This window comes from Lagenorhynchus albirostris, chromosome 20 (assembly GCF_949774975.1).
Source record: "Lagenorhynchus albirostris chromosome 20, mLagAlb1.1, whole genome shotgun sequence".
NCBI classification, from domain to species: Eukaryota; Metazoa; Chordata; class Mammalia; order Artiodactyla; family Delphinidae; genus Lagenorhynchus; species Lagenorhynchus albirostris.
In genome coordinates, this window is record NC_083114.1 from 55,398,929 (window position 1) to 55,416,559 (window position 17,631).

Here is a 17,631-nt window from a genome sequence, read left to right on the forward strand (position 1 = left end):
TGGATGCACACAGGTCCCCTGGGAGGTCCCCTCTGGGTCATGGGAAGGGGGGTCCGAGCTGACGGTGGAGAGGGGCGCCCGGTGAACACAGGATGGACGTGCTAGGGGAGCCCACTGAGCGGGCGCTACTTCTGTCCTGCCCCTCTCCCCTGACCTCCGGACAGCTTGAAAAGCTTTTCTATCCAACAGCAGTCGGATGGGGTGGAAGAGGGGCTTTTGTTCAGGCCAGATCACGGGGGAGGAGAGCAGGGTCGTGGGGAATCAGAGAAGCCAGGCTCCGACCTCAGTGCAGTCACTTGGGCTGTTCGACCGCAAGCAGGTTACTCAGCCTCTCTGAGCCTCCATTCCGCTAGTACAGCACCTGGCACATATAACAAGCAAGGAGGAAATTGCTCTGTAATGTCCTTCCTCCTCCCCTCAAGTAATTCTGTGGTTTTCACCCCCTGCCCGCTGTGGTTCTCCCAGACCCTCTGCTGTCAGACCTCATCCCACGGGACCCTGCTGGAGCCCAGAGACCAGCCTGCGTCTGCCCCTCCCCTGGAGGGAGCCAGGTCGGGCCAACACACTCCCGGCCTGCAGGTAATCCCAGGATGGGGTAGAAATTCAGCTTGGAGCCGCTGGTCACACGTTCCTGGCGGCCAGCTGGGAGGTGACCCTCGTCCCTGTGCACAGACACAGCTGAGCTTAACGTGATTGTGGAGAGAAGCCTGGCGTCTGGAAGAGCGCGGCTGCCACTGAGGTTCGTGCCGTGTCGCGTCACCTGGGAAGCTTGCCCAGCCAAATCGGCATCTCACTCTCCAGGGGCCTGGAGAGCCCAAGTGTGGTGGCTTATCTCTGGGTCCTCATCTCCCCCACCACCCCCAAAGGCCACTGGTTCTGAGTAGCCCACTTCTGGGGTTCATCCTTCCAGCCACCCCCCGCCTTCATGAGGAAGGTTCTCATCAGAACATTCCCTGCTGCCGCAGCTTCCAGGTACTAGAGAAACTTTGCCGCCAACCTGGGAGATAGGACAGACCAGCTACTGACTTGGGGGCAGGGGTCCCTGGAGACCCTGGCAATATTCCCGGGAGATTGCACCTACTGGTGGGAATGTGGTTAAGAGTTTTTGCCTGGTTGGGCTGGTCCCAAATGACCCAGCAGAGCCCTGACTGGAGACAGAATCTGATCCAGGTTTTATGATTCTATTCCAGCATCACCTCCTCCAGGGAGCCTTCCCTGAGTTATACACATTTAAACGAATTTTTTCCCTGGGTTTACAGTTGTCCCTGTGCTCCCCCTCATCATATGAATCAGTTTGAATAGTAATTGTTTCTTTATCTGTTTGGTCCCCTAGGCCGTGAACTCCGCAAAGGTACAAGCTGTATCCAGGTGCCTGACACAAGCCTTGGCTCTCCAGGGAAGTTCAACAAATGCCTATGGAATGATATATGGGGGGGATCAAGGGGAGAGGTCACTATGGTGGACACAACAGGGCTTTTAGAGATGAACCGGTACCCAGAATGTCCTCAAGAAGCTCACCTCCTAATGGGCAGAGTCCTGTGTTGGGCTGCCTGGGTCTTAGGTGTCTGGGAGACTTACCTGTGATGGGGGGAATAAGGTGGCAGAGCACGCAGCAGTCTTGCTCTGAGAGATGCTCCTGCCCCCCCGATGTGAGCGGCTGGCGTAGCGGTAGAAGCCGCGTGGTAGGATGAATGCCCAGTGTCTGAAGCATAGAGAGAATGGGGCTTAGTCTGGCCAGAAGGCGGCTCTACCCACAAGCTCAGGAAAGCAGGAGCGTAGTGGGTGGGAGGGGTAGTGGGCTGTGGTGAGGCTGCACCTTCCAGGACAGCTGGCCTCCTCCAGAGGACAAAAATGAGAAGTCTAGTTCCAGTTACCAGGCCTTAGATGCCCAAACACTATTTTGGAATCAAGAGCGTGGGTAGTTTGAGGCCCTCCTCCAGCAGGCCTGAGTCTCCAGCTTTTGTTTTTGCTTTTGTTTTTCTGTATCCTGACCTGGAGGATGTGCACTGGTATCTCTCTTAGGAGGCTCAGACCACGGGTGATAGCCATTGGCAACAGCCCCCAAAAACACTATCCTTGGGACAGAGGCCCTGGGCTGATGAAGGCTTTGGCATCGCTGGGTGGCATTGGGGGAGTGGCTTAACTGTCCTGGGCCTCAGCTCTTTATTGCAGTGGAAGCATTCTGCCTCCTGTAGCTCCCAGAGTTGACATGGCGCTTAGGTCAGAGGATAGATGTTCAAAAGTGTCTTCCAAAGCAAATACTCTAAAAAGCGTCAGGTGCTATTGGTATGCGTTTGAAGCGGTGGTTAGCCGGGCTCATGTGACCTCAGCCCTGACACCACCCTGCCCTGCCCCCAACCATCACCTCTAGCTGGGTTCTCTGGAGCCTTCTCTAAATCAGGGAGTTGGTCTTGCCTGTTTGTCTTGGCTTCTGACACAGACAAAGCCTCATGAGCTGCAGAGAGTGTCCTGGCAGTGGGGTCAATGCCCAGGATGCCTGGCCCGGACACTGCCTCCAGGAAGTCAGGGCTCTTGTGACCGGTGACACTGCGTGTGATTTCTCTGCAGAAAGTGGGTGGACGTGGGGGTTTGGCAAGCTTTCTGTGCCTTCAGCCCTTCCAGCTCCTCCTGGAAAAAGCCTGGTCCGTGTCCCTAGGCGCGAAATAGTCCCTTTGAGCAGGGCCAGGTTACTGCTGAACATGTGACAAAGCCGGTTTGCTAGATAGTTCCGCCCTTGCTCTGATCATCGTGAAATACCAGTGTGTCCTCAAGGCCATCCGACTTAGCCCAAATCCTTAATTTTACAGTATTTTAAATCCTTAATTTAGACTATGTATAAAGAAATATCATTTTATACATTTGACTTTAAAAAAAAATTTATTTAGGGCTTCCCGGTGGCGCAGTGGTTGAGAGTCCGCCTGCCGATGCAGGGGACGTGGGTTCGTGCCCCGGTCCGGGAAGATCCCACATGCCGTGGAGCGGCTGGGCCCGTGAGCCATGGCTGCTGGGCCTGCGCATCCGGAGCCTGTGCTCCGCAACGGGAGAGGCCACAACAGTGAGAGACCCGCGTACTGCAAAAAAAAAAATTATTTATTTTAATTTTGGCTGCGTTGAGTCTTTGTTGCTACGCGCCGTCTTTCTCTAGTTGCGGCGAGCGGGGGCTACTCTTCGTTGCGGTGCGCAGGCTTCTCACTGTGGTGGCTTCTCGTTGCGGAGCACGGGCTCTAGGCGTGCAGGCTTCAGCAGTTGTGGCACGTGGGCTCAGTGGTTGTGGCTCATGGACTGTAGAGCGCAGCCTCAGTAGTTGTGGCGCACGGGCTTAGTTGCTCCACGGCGTGTGGGGTCATCCTGCACTGGTACTCGAACCTGTGTCCCCCGTGTTAGCAGGCAGATTCTTAACCACTGCACCACCAGGGAAGTCCTATACATTCAACTTGATGGTACCCTAAAAGCCAAGATATTGAAGAAGTTAATGAGTAAATGAATGTAAAAATCGCCAAGAACAACTGGCTTATGTTTCATCTCAGGGACCGAGAAGTATGAACTTGGACGCGAAATGCAGGGCAGCGGAGGGATGATAAGGTGAGCCTCTCAACTCCACGGACAATTTCAGACCTTAACAGTTCCCGAGCTTTCTTACTTTTGGAGGCTCCACCCTCCATCTTATCAAAAGAGTTAAAATGCACCCACACCCCACATTACATATAATTTTACAGGAAAAAAAAACAATGAGGAGACTTTTATGATTTTTTTTCTAACTTGGAGATTTCAGAAAGAAAGATCTGTTCTTGTGATTTAAGCTTTATATATTCATTAATAACTATTTGAGAATTGAGTTAAATTACCACTGGCCAGTTAACGATGTTATTTTGTAGATGCTTGACTAAGCATTTGGTAAAGATAGGTTTCATAGTTCTTTATTTTCTGAAGCCAGTGTTTTTTGTTTTTTATTTTCTTTCTCTTTTCTTTCAAATGTTTTCATGCGCCCATGAAAAGCCTGTAGATTTTAATCACTGTGCCTATATTGCCTTAAAAAAGGAAAGTTTTATGGGAGTCAGAGCTTAAGTATGATTCCTGGCTAAGTGTCACTCACTGTGACCAGTCCAGGCCTCACTAGCTCCATCTGTTAATGGGGCTAATTCGCTCTCAGTGTTTCATATGATTGTTTTGACAGATAAGCTAAGATAATAAATGAAAGCACATAGCCCAGTGCCTGACTCTTCCATAGAAAGTTGTCTGGTTAAATATTATATGTTAGCATTAAAACTCAAGTCCACAGAAGACACATGATTTTCTCCTATTCTCCAGTAAGTTCCTGAAAACTGAAATTTCTTTCTTTTTTTTTTTTTTTTTTTTTTGCGGTACGTGGGCCTCTCACTGTTGTGGCCTCTCCCGTTGCAGAGCACAGGCTCCGGATGCGCAGGCTCAGCGGCCATGGCTCACGGGCCCAGCCGCTCCGCAGTATGTGGGATCTTCCTGGACTGGGGCACGAACCTGTGTCCCCCCGCATCGGCAGGTGGACTTTCAACCACTGCGCCACCAGGGAAGCCCTGACATTTTTTTAAAAAGGTAATTAACAGGGATTTCATTCATTAAGAATTCAGAATAATTTCACCATGTTTTAGATTTACCTTTAAACTTTGTATGATAAAAAGTTGAGTCCAGGGAATTAACGATAGAAACAGTAGTTGATGGAGAGGGGGAGGTTTTTGGTCTACTTGAGGCAAGGAGCTTTCCAAGACCTTAAAAACAGCTGCCTGGAAACAATTGTGTGTTAATTAGGGAGGATTCTTGTCAGATCCCACAGAACCTCTCCTTGGCTGTGCCTTTCTAGACCATGTACTCTAGCTGCAAATAGTATCAGCATCCCTATTTTTGGTGGCTTCTGTAACTGAAGGTTTTCTCTCCTTCAGACCAGTCTTCCTCCCTGAGTTTGACCTTGGGAGCTGTGTGGAGGCTGACCTTGATGGGTAGTGTCATGGGAGACCCCCGGAGGCCACCTCCAAGCATGTGATGAACACACGCAGGACATGAGTCACACCTGAATGACTCAGGTAGTCTACCCAACATGATATTTGGCAGTCATAGTTCTTGTCTTTCTCATTGGAAGGGCAAAGAGGTAGGTGGATGGATGGGAACCTGCAAGCTGGAAAGTACGTGGGCATTTCAGAGGATGTACTAACAGCCACTTGGCACGACTTTAGCAGGGTTGTTTTCTGTTTCAAGGCCACGTGCCTCGGTCTTCTCTTGGTGTATGGGGTGCACACGATATTCACGATGGTGTAGGAAGCCCTGGGGTTCAGGACACCTAACTTTCAGCTTGAATTCTGTTAATAGTGAGTCGCCATGACTGTGGGTTGCCTAGGATTTACAGCATATTGAATTTGATAAGAATGATACATTGGGGGAAATGAGATAGTTTCCCAGAGCAAGCTCTAAATAAATGAGGTTTCACTTGACTTCACTGGCTGGTTAAAAGAGTAAACTTGAGCTGGAAAATAGTCTTGTTTGGCGGACTCCCAGGTGGTTAGACAACCACACCCCGAGTACCAGAGGCTCATTTCAAATCGTCGTCTTGCTCTTGGTCTCCATGCTCATCTAAATTTTTATCAGTGACCTGACAAAAGATCAAGAAAGTCCTACGACGCCGCTAGGAGTGAAGCCGTATACGACGGTTGCCAGCGTCAGGATCCCTGATACCCTCCACGGACCCAGACTCTCGGCCAAACCCAACAAGACAGGATCCCTGATACCCTCCACGGACCCAGACTCTCGGCCAAACCCAACAAGATGGAAGACTTTCAACTATCGCTGTTCAGTTTCATGTGGTCTCAGAATTCAGAAGCACAAGAACTAGATTAGAGAGCCCTCCACTCGCAGCAGTTCCCATGAAAGAGATCTGGGGGTTTTAGTCGACCACAAGCCTAATTTGATCCAACAGTGTGACTGTTGCTAAAAATGTTAAAAATGCTGGTAGGCTGCCTTCATGGACATATGGTGCCCAGATCCCCAAAGGTGACGCTACAGGGTCTCCTGGCCTGAGCAGGCCATGTCTAGAGGAGTATGTTTAATCCTAAGCATCGCATCTGAAGAGAAACAGAGTGACCACTGGGGGCAGGCAATGGAGGTAAGAGTTGAAGACATTGACCTGGAAGAAGTGGTATCGTAGAGACCTACTAGATGCTCTCCATCTCCCAGTCTCTTCCCAGGCACGTTGGAAATCAGCATTTACCAGCCTCCCCTGTGGTTAGTTTGGGCCTTCATCTGACTAGCTTCTGGGTGACGGAATATGGGTAGAGTGGATGCACTCCATCTCCAGTGCCCTGTAAAATGTCCTCCTGATGGTATCCATGTGCTTGCTTTTTTCCTTCACTGTCCCCAAGAGTACGACAGAACAAGATCGAGGGAGCTGGGCACCTGCAATCATCGGAAATCCCACTCGGAAGGTTTCCCATCCAACGTTCATTTGGACTATGACAAGAATGAAAAAGAAAACTTTTTCTGTGTTAAGTCACTGAGATTTGGGGTGTGTTTTGTTACAGCAGCCAGCATTCACTGTGCCGATTATTCTAAGACAGCTGTGGGAGAGCATCCAAGGGAGAAGGTGATGGTCATGCACTAAGAATATGTGTGGCAGAATCTTCCATGGGAATTCTGTCTTGTTCTCACAACTACAGGACACTTCAAAGAATGAGAAGGTGACTTTTATCCTCCTGGAAATATTCCTGGAGAAATGGCTCCTGTATAAGCAATTATCTCTCCCTTTCTAGTAATAGTTTGTTTGTTTTTTTAATGGTCTAATCATACTTTCCCCACTTGCTAGTGATGTGACCTCCAGCAAGTTACTTGACAACTCTGTGTTTCTGTTACTTAATCCATAAAATGGGCACAAAAGTAGCACTCACCTTATGGAGTTTTTGTAAGAGTTAAATGAATTAATCATACAATATACAATAATGCCAATCTGTGTGTCTTGTCTTTTTTTTTCTTTTTTTTCTTTTTAAGGGGCTGTTCCCAAAGAACTCTCTGCTCTGGTCCTTCATTTTTATTTTTTTTTTAAATTTTATTGAAGTATAGTTGATTTACAATGTTGTGTTAATTTCTGCTGTACCACAAACTGTCTCAGTTATACATATATATATATATTCTTTTTCATATTCTTTTCCATTATGGTTTATCACAGGATATTGAATATAGCCCACGCAGGTCTTTAGAAGGTTGGGTGCATCAGATTCTCCACAAATGAGAAAGAGGCTTTGGTTTTTCCATAGATGATGGACTCAAGGCCTGGCCTGCCCTTCAGTGCCTTGGGTGGGGGAGGGGAGTCCTGTAGGGAATCCTGCAGGAGCGGAAGGGTGATGGGGAGGACCCAGCGTGAGAAGCAGCATCTGGCTCGTAACCCTGAACCTAAGTGTTGTGAACCTGAGAATGGACGCCGTACGATGATGGAGGCCACCACCTAGAACACAAGGACCAGATCCTCCCTGTGTTCCAGGGGCCACAGAAGCCCGGGGTTGGAGAGAGTATCTGAGAAGAGGGTGGGATTATCCACCCCTGGGGCAGTTCAGTGAGCAGATACGAGGTGATGATGTATTGCTGAGGGCAAGGGCCTCAGGTCCCCCCCAGTGACCCTGCCTCGTAAGTGCTGTGTGCCCTTGGAAAAGCCACGTAACTTCTTTAGGTATCACTTTTCTCATCCTGTCAAATGAGGCTCACGATACCTGCTCTGTTATCTCCGAGAGGAGAGGATGCTAAGTGAGATCCTGGCTGTGGAAGACTTTGACAAACTCACTTGTCGGTCGCAAAGTGCTACTGCCTTGCAGGTCTCTCTAGTTCCGTTTTCGCTACAAAGGAAACTCCTAACCTCTTAACTTGGACTTCAGCGGTTTTAGGGGGCAAGGGGCCCCTGGGAACCGGAAGTGATGAACAAGAGGCCAAGGATGCAGGAGAAATTGTTCTTGCAAGAGCGGAGATGGACCCAGATGTACTCCGGGGTCCTTGCCAGCCTGAGCGCTCTTCTTGGGGAGTATTTTCTTGGCACGAGTGCTTGGAGGGGCTGCAGGCATGGGGCCAGGTCGCAGCCTGTTTCGACAACGCCGAGCTGTCCTGTAGTTCTTGGCCTTTCCCAGGCTTCACTTGAAAGTGGGGCCGTGCGGCTCGCACCCCTCAACCAGCAGGGTGGGCGGGCGGGGGGGGGGTGCGAGGAGGAAGAAAGCGCAGGCGCCTGGGCGTCTCACGTAATAATTTAGCACTGCCTACAGCCCGAGAGGTGTTTCACACGCTGCAGAGGGAGATCATGAAGCATTCTTCCAAAATGAGGGAATGCGCCTTTTCTTGACTCTCCCCCTCCCCCCAACCCTTTTTCCAATAGAATCATTAAACTGGGATTTCTGGAGGGCCCGACACCTCACCGCGCTAGCAGATTCCGCGGGGAAGGGGAGGGGAGCTCTGAGCTTTGGTGGGAGGGGAGAAGCCGGCCTGGGAAGGGGCTTGGCGGGTGACAGGGAGAGAGCTGGCCTACCGAGGAGGGCGTTGGGTCTCCGAGGGCACAGGGGAGGGGCCTGCTGATTTCTCACCAGCCCAGATGACATATGACTTCGCACGTCCCCGGGTCTCCAGGGCTGCAGCCGGCTGTGTACATTCAACATATGTTTGGTATTATCCGTGTTTTTATAACAGTAACTGTGGTCTTGAAAGGGACTAAAATTAATTAAAACGCAGCACTCTGCCACATTTCACGTGCTTATCATAGGAATGCTTGCCTGGAAAGGACCTCCCTTGGGAGGGTCATCTTCCCATCCCCACGCCTCTGCCTGGGTCGGTACCCAGGCTGGCCCTACCAGCCCGCCTTAGGAGATTGCCAGTGAGGGAGGGTCTGCAGTGCAACTCTTTCTTGGTACTTGAACTACAGGAAGTAGGACAGTGCGGACATTCAGAGGTTGTGCTTGAAATGTCAGGATTACAGCGAGGAAGCCCCCACGGGTCATGTTTATCAAACCGCTGTAAGCTCTGCCCTGAAGGCACCTGCCGGAAAGCATCCCTTGGTTCCGAGATGCATCATTTGGCAGGTTTAGGGCAGGGTTTCTCAGACTCCACTTGGCACCATTGACATGTGGGACTGGACAATTCTGCGCGGTGAGGGCTGTCCTCCCATGGCAGGATGTCTAGAAGCATCCCTGGCTTCTACCCACCAGCTGCCAGGAGCATCCCGCTCTCCGGCAGGTGACAACCAAAAAACGTTGTCCAGGCATTGTCCAGTGTCCCCCGGGAGGAAGGCAGAATCGCTTCTGGTTTGATCGGCTCTAATTTTGGGATCCGGATGGGGAAAGGGGCGAGGTGCCGTCTTCCAGATCAACACTGAGAATTCCTTAATGGGTCTTGTCTGAGGCTCATTCTGCCATGTTTGAAAGAAGGAAATAGCTGGGGCAGAAAATTCAGAAAATCCGGGGTGGGGCGCGGGGATTTGCATTCCTGAGGTTCCCAGGAAAAGCTGAAGCTGTTAGTCTGGGAACCACCCTGGAGAAGCCTGCTCTGAGGCAGGCGTCCTCACCCTCCACAGTATGTGCGTCTGCGGTCAGAAGACTCCGTGTTGGCACCGTCCTGTGCTCTGGAGGATGTTGGCAGCATCCCCGGCTTCTACCCACTAGATGCTAGTAGCACTCCCCCCAAATTGTAGACAGCAAAAATGTCCCCAGACATTGCCAGGGACAGAATTGCCTCTAGTTGAGAGCCACTGATTCAGGGAAAGGCTCTCTGGAATTTCTGCTGTGTCCCAGGTGTCCAGGCGGGAGGTGGGAGCTCTTCCACGTTTCAGGAAACCCTGCTCGCCAGCTCCACTCGGCTCCAGGGAAGCCGCTGTAATCCAGGGAGGAGTGACAGGCGAGTGTGTCACCGTCAGTTCTGAAGAGGGGAGCAAGTGACTTGCTATGAATAACATCCTGGGGTCTGAGAGTGATTCACCTTTTAAAACAAAATCGAATGGGTATTCACATAGCAACACGGCTTTCACTCTTTTGCCTTCCGGTATGGTTTTCCGAGTGGCCAGAACTGGAACTATCCCCACCTGTCTCATTTCGAGCACAGCCCAGATCGGCTAAGCAGCTCTTGCTAATATGCCCCGAGTCGTGTTTCAATTACAAGGTATTGCCGCGTTTTATTGTTTCATCACGAGCTGGGGTTGCCCAGGGGACCATGGCACATACAGGGCTGCCATCCTCTGGCTCCACCTACGAGAGAAGCTGGGCGCGCTGGTGTGATGCACAAGGCGCTGTCGGCCCCGTTGGCTCACCTCCCATAACTCCCCCCTCCACGGCTGTGCTCCAACCACAGTCCCCCCTTTCTCTACCTCTGCCACATATCTTCCTCCCCACACTGCCTGGCCTCCTTCCCCTGATGCCCCAAGCATGGCTCACTCCTCCTCTGTCATGTCTCAGCTCCAGTGTCACCTTCTCAGAGAAGGTGGGTGCCCTTGACATCGTGCTGACCTTGTCCTCCCCGCCAAGTCAACCACTATCAGGTTGCCCTGTTCTCTCCCCATAGCACAGGTCGTTACTTGCAACCTCCCTGGTTTACATACCCCCCAAGTACGGGATGGGCTCCCCAGGAAACAGATGCTACGATGGGAATAACCCCTATAAAAGGAAGGGGATGAAGCAGGCTTGGGCAGGAGGGGCCATCAGTGTGTGAAGACCTAAAAAGTCTCTGTGGCCTGTGAGGGGCACTGGAGCAGAGATGACCCACTGGAGGAACCCCTGTGGGTGGACATGGTTTGGTCCTTGACCATCACCTTGCACAGCCATTGACCAGGGGCTGCCCCAGAAAAGCGTGACCTCAGCTTGAAAGCTGAAGAGGACCTTGGAGACGCTAGTGGCTGAGGCTGTCCTTCTGGTCAGGCAGTAAGTCCTTCCTTGAAGGGGGATCTGGGCGGCTCATCTCTGGGTCTGCCCTCCTGGGCTACCATGTATGTTCTCTGGGAGCAGGGATCTCACAGATCCTTCTCACAGCTGGTCCCCATTTCCTAGAACAGAGCATCACAGATGCTCAAACAATATTATGGAAAGACAAACATGTGTTTTGGGGAAGGAGAGGCAGAGAATTACCGCTCGAACTATTTTTCACCTGGCAGCGCTTCCAAGGTTTTCAAAGTTAAAAAAAATCACCATGGTGGGGTATCCTGTCACCTGCCTCTTATAGGTGGGCTGGGTGACATCTCTTGAGCCTGCTGTGTGAGTCAGGGGGGAGGGAGGGTGATGAGGGGAAAGCAGCGGCCCAGGGGGATCTCAGAGGAAAAGGAAAACAGAACTACCAGGTGGGCCAAAGGCACATTCCAGGGGCCGTGGGTGCCTGTCAGACCGGAATGGTTATCCCGTCTGGCAGGGCCCAGCACCTTGGGTGGCCAAGTAAACTTCAGATACGGTGTTCCCAGAGACCGGGGTGGGTGGCGGGGAGTGTCCTCTCCTTGCTTAGCCTTTCTCCTGCCCTAGCATTTTCCTCTGCCAATGAATCGGGCTGGGATGGGCTTGTCACCGGAGCTGCAGTCTTTTATGGGGCGTATTGAAGCCCGAGATTCCAAGGGAGCCAGCCCCACGTATGCAGCACACAGGGAGGCAGGGGTATCTTCCTGGGTGGCAGAGACGCCCGTGGGGCAGGTGCCCAGGGGCTTTGGGGTAAGGATGGGAGGGTGTGCACTCTGGGTGCTGTGGGGAGAGGACGGGGGGGTGGGGGTCTGTCCTGGAGAGATGCCTGGCTCAGAGAGCAGGTGCGAACCTCTGTCTGCAAACTCAGAAATGCAAGAACTACAACTTGATTTTCTTTTTTGTTTTGCGGTACGCGGGCCTCTCACTGCTGTGGCCTCTCCCATTGCGGAGCACAGGCTCCGGACGCGCAGGCTCAGTGGCCATGGCTCACGGGCCCAGCTGCTCCGCGGCATGTGGGATCTTCCCGGACCGGGGCACGAACCTGGGTCCCCTGCATCAGCAGGCGGACTCTCAACCACTGCGCCACCAGGGAAGCCCCAACTTGATTTTCTTATAACTCCATTCCACCAGGGCATTTCAAGTTCTCCCCCCCGCACCCCGCCCTCACCTTTGTCTTTGGAGTTGCATCAGGTGTCAGGGGGTGAGGCAGGCTAACTGAATGCAGTGGCACTGGGGGCTGGGAAGCGTGCTCCTTCTCATCATGTATCCACACGGGACTCCCCTGAGACTTCCAGCTATACATCAAGAGGTCTCTGGCCATTCGTTCACACTGGTCACTGCTAGGTTGTCTCTTTTTCCCAGCCAGAGACCCTCCAGGGCCACACACTTCTGGCTACTGCTCCGAGGCTCCTGGTAGCACCCCTTACCCGGTTCCCAGAATATCGACTCTCTCTGCTTGGCTTCCTTTGCTCCCCCGATGCAGGGAATCTCTCTTAGTCTTAATCTGAGAGCTGCTTTGCCCTCCCTCATCATATGTTCTCCCATACATATTTGTTGTATTTGCTATACACTTTCAAATCCTTCTCTGAAACTCAAAACCAAGAATTTATTATTTCCTAGTTTTTTTTTTGCTGTATTGCCCATTCTCTAATGCAGTAGATTCAGCAGAGCCTGACTAACTACGTGAGGAAAGGCCAAGGGCTGCAAGGGACTATTGTAAGGTGCAGGCAGGAGTGTGAACATTGGTAAGTACTTCAGAAACATTATCCCCGCACACTTGCTTTGGGGAGCTTGTTCTGTTTCGAGCCTGGCTCCCCTTCTGCCTCATCTGAAGGTGGCTGGTGTCACCTTCCATCCTCAGTGGTGGCACAAATGCAGTCAGGTACTGATGGGGGGACTGAGGTCGGTGAGCCCTTCCATTCCTTTTCATTAGCAAGCCCTTCCTTTGCAATGGCCAGACCCCCTTACATTGAGTCAGGAGGGTGGGGAAACAGACCCAGAGCTGGGAAGAGTGGCACAGCCCACAGAGCAGAAATATACAAGTGATGCCCTTTGGAAATCTCAGAAGCTATTAAATCCAGACTCAGTTTCCCTGAACCCATGTCTAGGTAGTGCACTGATGTGGACAGAGCGAGGACTCCAAGTAAGAGCGACCCAGGTTTAAATATTAGCCCTGCAAGGTGGCAGTGCTCCTGGGAAGTGTATTTCATTTCCCTTTTTTCTCTGTTTCCACATTTTTAAATGGGTATCATCACTGTGAAGCTAAAATACAGTGATGTTTATAAAGCCCTGAGAACAGCGTTTGGCTTGTCTATTCATGATCAATTACTGTTTGTTCCCTTCTTTTTTCTCTAGGAAATCCATAGATGAGAGGGCAGTTCTCATCTCTGTGGGCCTGAGTATTTAATGCTGAGAATACTCAGGACCCTCACCTCCTGAAAACAAAAATCAAGTAAATTCAGAGGAAGAAAGTACTCAGAGCTTTTTGCCCTTTCTTTCTTAGCTCCGACACCTGGGAAGATGGGTAACTGAGTGCCTCATCCTGGCACAGATCTTAGCATGGTGTGACTCCGTCCCCAGCAATGCCCTGCGTTGCTGGGGGACTTATTTCATACCTGAGAGTCTCTCACTGGTAAGATGTGTTTCCTTTTTCAGTATCAGTTTCTTCAGCTGATTGGCTCCATTCCATGTCTCATTGTCACGGGTGCCTCTACCCAGTAGAAGTACAGCTATAACACTTGAGCAGGAAATGCACGATAAAATTCTTGCCTTTAAGTGAACTCACCATATACTGAAACCAGAAGTCTGCAGGAAAGATGGTGGGGAATGATTTTTTTTTAAAGCCACTGTGATTGCGACGACAGCCTCTTCTGGGCTTAAAGCTGGGTTCTGCACCCTTCTGAAGTTAGATGATGTCTCAGCTTTTGTGCACTCTTGGTTCAAGGTCACTGCCAAGAGCCCTTATGTTCTGGAGACAAAGGAGATGCTGGGATTTCAAAGGAATGGCTGCCTTTGGGAGAGAGGAGAGCTCAGAACCTAAGGCCTTGGAGGGGCAGGGCCAAACCACGATGGGGTCACTTGTATACGAGACCATCCTCTTGTTTCGATGGTATCCGGGGGCCCATATAAATGTCTATGGCATATTACATTCCTCAGATGTGAGTCTTTGGCTGACAACTGAGGGTTCTTGGTAACATTCCTTGGGAATTGAATTGTCTTTATTCTGACTCAGGGCTGGGGGTTGAGCAGGGCATAGAAGGGAAAGGGGGCATTGGACTAGGTGAAAATCTCTGTCACCTATTTTTGCCTTTACCCAATACCTACCTCTTGTCTGGAAGTGATGGATCAGTAATACCACCTGTGGGTTCAACCGTGTGGATTTCAATTACCACTCCACTGGGGAGGACAGGCAGAGGAAGTGTTAAGGATTGGTCCACTCTTGCAAAGCTGTTTTACCTTCTTTGTGCCACGTGTAAGAGGAGGTACTGCTTGAAAATCCCCGCAGATGCATGGCCTGCCCCAGTCCTTCAGCGTTGGCTGTTTTCTTACTGCCAATGAGCTGATCGCTGTCACTAACGGTTACCAACCACGGGAAGGACTCAAGGCTCAGGCAGAGGTCTGGACTCATAGTCATGGAAGTTAGAGCTGGCAGGCACCTCGGCAGTAATTAGGTCCACTCAACACCCTCGTCTTACAGATCAAGAAGTTAGGGAACCAGGACTGGGGTGGGAGGGTGCCCAGAGGCACAGAGACACTTAGTAGTAGAGAGGAAAGTAAAGGGCAGACTAATAGATAACTGTACATCCAAATGGATGTGTGGTGCTTGAGCTAAAAATCTAATTGTGAGTTTGCATGTCTTCCCTCGTTAGAATAGACAACCACGCGTGTGGATTTCTCCTGGTTGCCCCCTCCCACATGCCTCACTGTGCTCCAGGAGACTAACCTGTGTAAACTGCATCAAAAGTCTTTCTGCCTCTCTGGTTTCCACGTGGTTCTGAACAATGGTGAGTACTGGTGGAAGACAGGAGAGAGGGGGGAGAGTGGAGCTGGGGTATTCACAGGCCCCTCCCCACGCTACCCCCTGTGTGTTCACGGGCGTCTGCTCTTTCAAGGGCAGCAGCTGAGCCCCTATGGATGGTACCACCCCTCACCACTTCCTGCACCTGCCCACACCTTGTAAAATGATCCCTTTACTAACTCGCCTCAAATTAACTAATTTGAGCGTGTCGTGCATTTCCTGCCAAGACCCTGACTGACACAATAACTGAAGGTTAACGGGAAGCATTTAAATATTGCAGTGGCATTTACCGAACTCTGCTTTCACATTCCTTAAGTGTTAGCTAAGCTTTGGAGAATTTGGGGTAGCGAGAGGATGGACAACACTGAGATAATATCAGGCACCAGTAAGATCTACCCACTTTCTTTTGTTTGTCCTTTTAGTATTCTTGTTGTTGTTATTTCTATTGTTATTATAATTATACAGGTGACAATTGGCAGGTGACATTGACAGGTGACATTGCTATTGTAAACAAATAAGACACTGCAAGCGTGTATAGGTTGAATGATTCAATCTCTGCTCGTGCCATGACCAAACTCACTCTTCTTCCTGCTGCCTGGTGCATTTTTTTCTAGTCTTTTTTTCTAGATATTTTTGTATATATCCGTGTATCTATATATACACACAAATATAGATCTTCTAAAACAAATTTGGCCCCTGGTAGATGCACTGTTCTGCCATTCCCCCTAGCAATATCTATGGATACCTCGTTCTTTTTTAAACTGCTGCATGCCCTGGATATAAACAAGCCAATTAACCATTTTGTGGATGTGTAGGTTTTTTGTAGGTTTTCACTGTTACACACACAAAATTGCAATAAGCCTTCCCGTACTGACTCACACACATGCACCCTAGAGTGGGTATTTCCTTGGGATAGATACCTAAACATAGAATTTGGTTAAGTTATATAATTTAAATCTGGTAGATCTGCCCAGCTGACCTCGATGAGAGCTGCTTCAGTAGTGTGTGAGAGTACATTTTCCTCACACTCTCCCCAACTCGGTGTAGTATCAACTCACTTAAATGTTGCCAATCAGATGGAAAATAAAAGAAATACTTTTTAAAATGTTGGTTTCTGGGATTACCATGAGGTGGAGCATCTTCTACTGCTTTTTTCCATTTGGGTTTCTTCTGCAAATTTTCTGTTCCCTTTTCTGCACTTATGGTCTTTCTCCAGGGTGGCTGTCTTTGACCCTATTATCTTCAGCTATGGAGACAAGTAAACATAGTCCATAGTCCGTGGGCTGTTCTTTGCAGTTATTTCTAAATTCAAAGCATGTGATTTTGCCAGAGATTTTCAGTGAGTGGCCAAAGAGAACCAAGATTAAGAAACGAAAGAGGAAGATCGAAATCTTAAAACATGTGGATTGCAGATCCTCTCATATCTACTCATATAATTTTATATTCTACTTGGTATATTTAGTTACAGATTATCTCTATCTGTCTATGTATCATCTGTCTACTCTTTGAGTTTGCTCTGATGTTACCGCCATGTTCTTGGAGCACAACTGCCTCTGAAGGCATGAAGGCACGTGTCCTTAATGGGCAATAATCATTGATGAGGGTTGAAGAACATTCTGTTCAACTTCTATACATCTTACTGAGGCCCAGAGAGTGAAAATGACTTGCCTGCAAGACCACCGCCAACTGATGGTAAAACTAGAACTTGAACCCAGGTCTTCTGATTCTCAGGTCCATGAACTTTTCATGAGGCTGAATTAATATCTTCAATTTAATTCAGTCCAACTCAAAAGACCTTACTGGGTACCTACTCACTCTAGCAGCCTACGGAGTGGGCTGGTGACTTAGAGGTGAATATGGTACCCTCCCACCGCTCCTGCCACTAACAAGCTGTCACTTGAAGATAGACCTTTGTGTTCTGGTTCAGGAGGCTGGCAGAGCCTGCAAAATGGCTTGAGAACTTCTCACGAGTGACACTGTGATGGCAAGTTTTCTGGGTCACCTTGGCCAGGCTCTAGTACCTAGTATTTAATCAAACACGAACCTGGATGTTGCTGTGAATGTAGTTTATAGATGTGGTTAACATTGACTACCATGTGACCTTAAGGAAAGGAGATCATTCTTGACAGTGTGGGTGGGCCCTAATCCAACCCGTTGAAGACCTTCAGAGCAAAGACTGAGGTTTCTCAGAGAAGAAATTCTGTCTCAAGACTGTAGCACCAACTCCTACCTGATTTCCCGTCTGCTCGTCTGCTCTATGGCTTTTAGACTTGCCAGCCCTTAACATAATTGCATGAGCCAATTCTTTAAGAAAAATCTCTTAATATCTATGTATGTATCTATGTATGTATGAATGTATGTATGTATGTATCTATTATCTATGTATCTATTATCTATCTATCATCTATGTATCTCTCTATTGTCTATCGTCTATCTATCTATCTATCTATTTATATCTCTCCTATTGTTTCTGTTTCTCTGGAGACTCTGACTGATTCAGAGATTTCTTCTCTTGCCCATGTTTAAATGTTAAGAACAGGAGGCTGGAAGACCCAGAGGCTGCTGAGGCTGCAGCGTAGAAACACGTGGAGCCAGTCTGGACCATGTTCTGCCTGCTGCTTCCAGAGATATCACCCACTCTCATTCCTATGCTCCACCATACCCAGCCCTCAGGGCTGCTAGCTGGCTGGTCCCTGG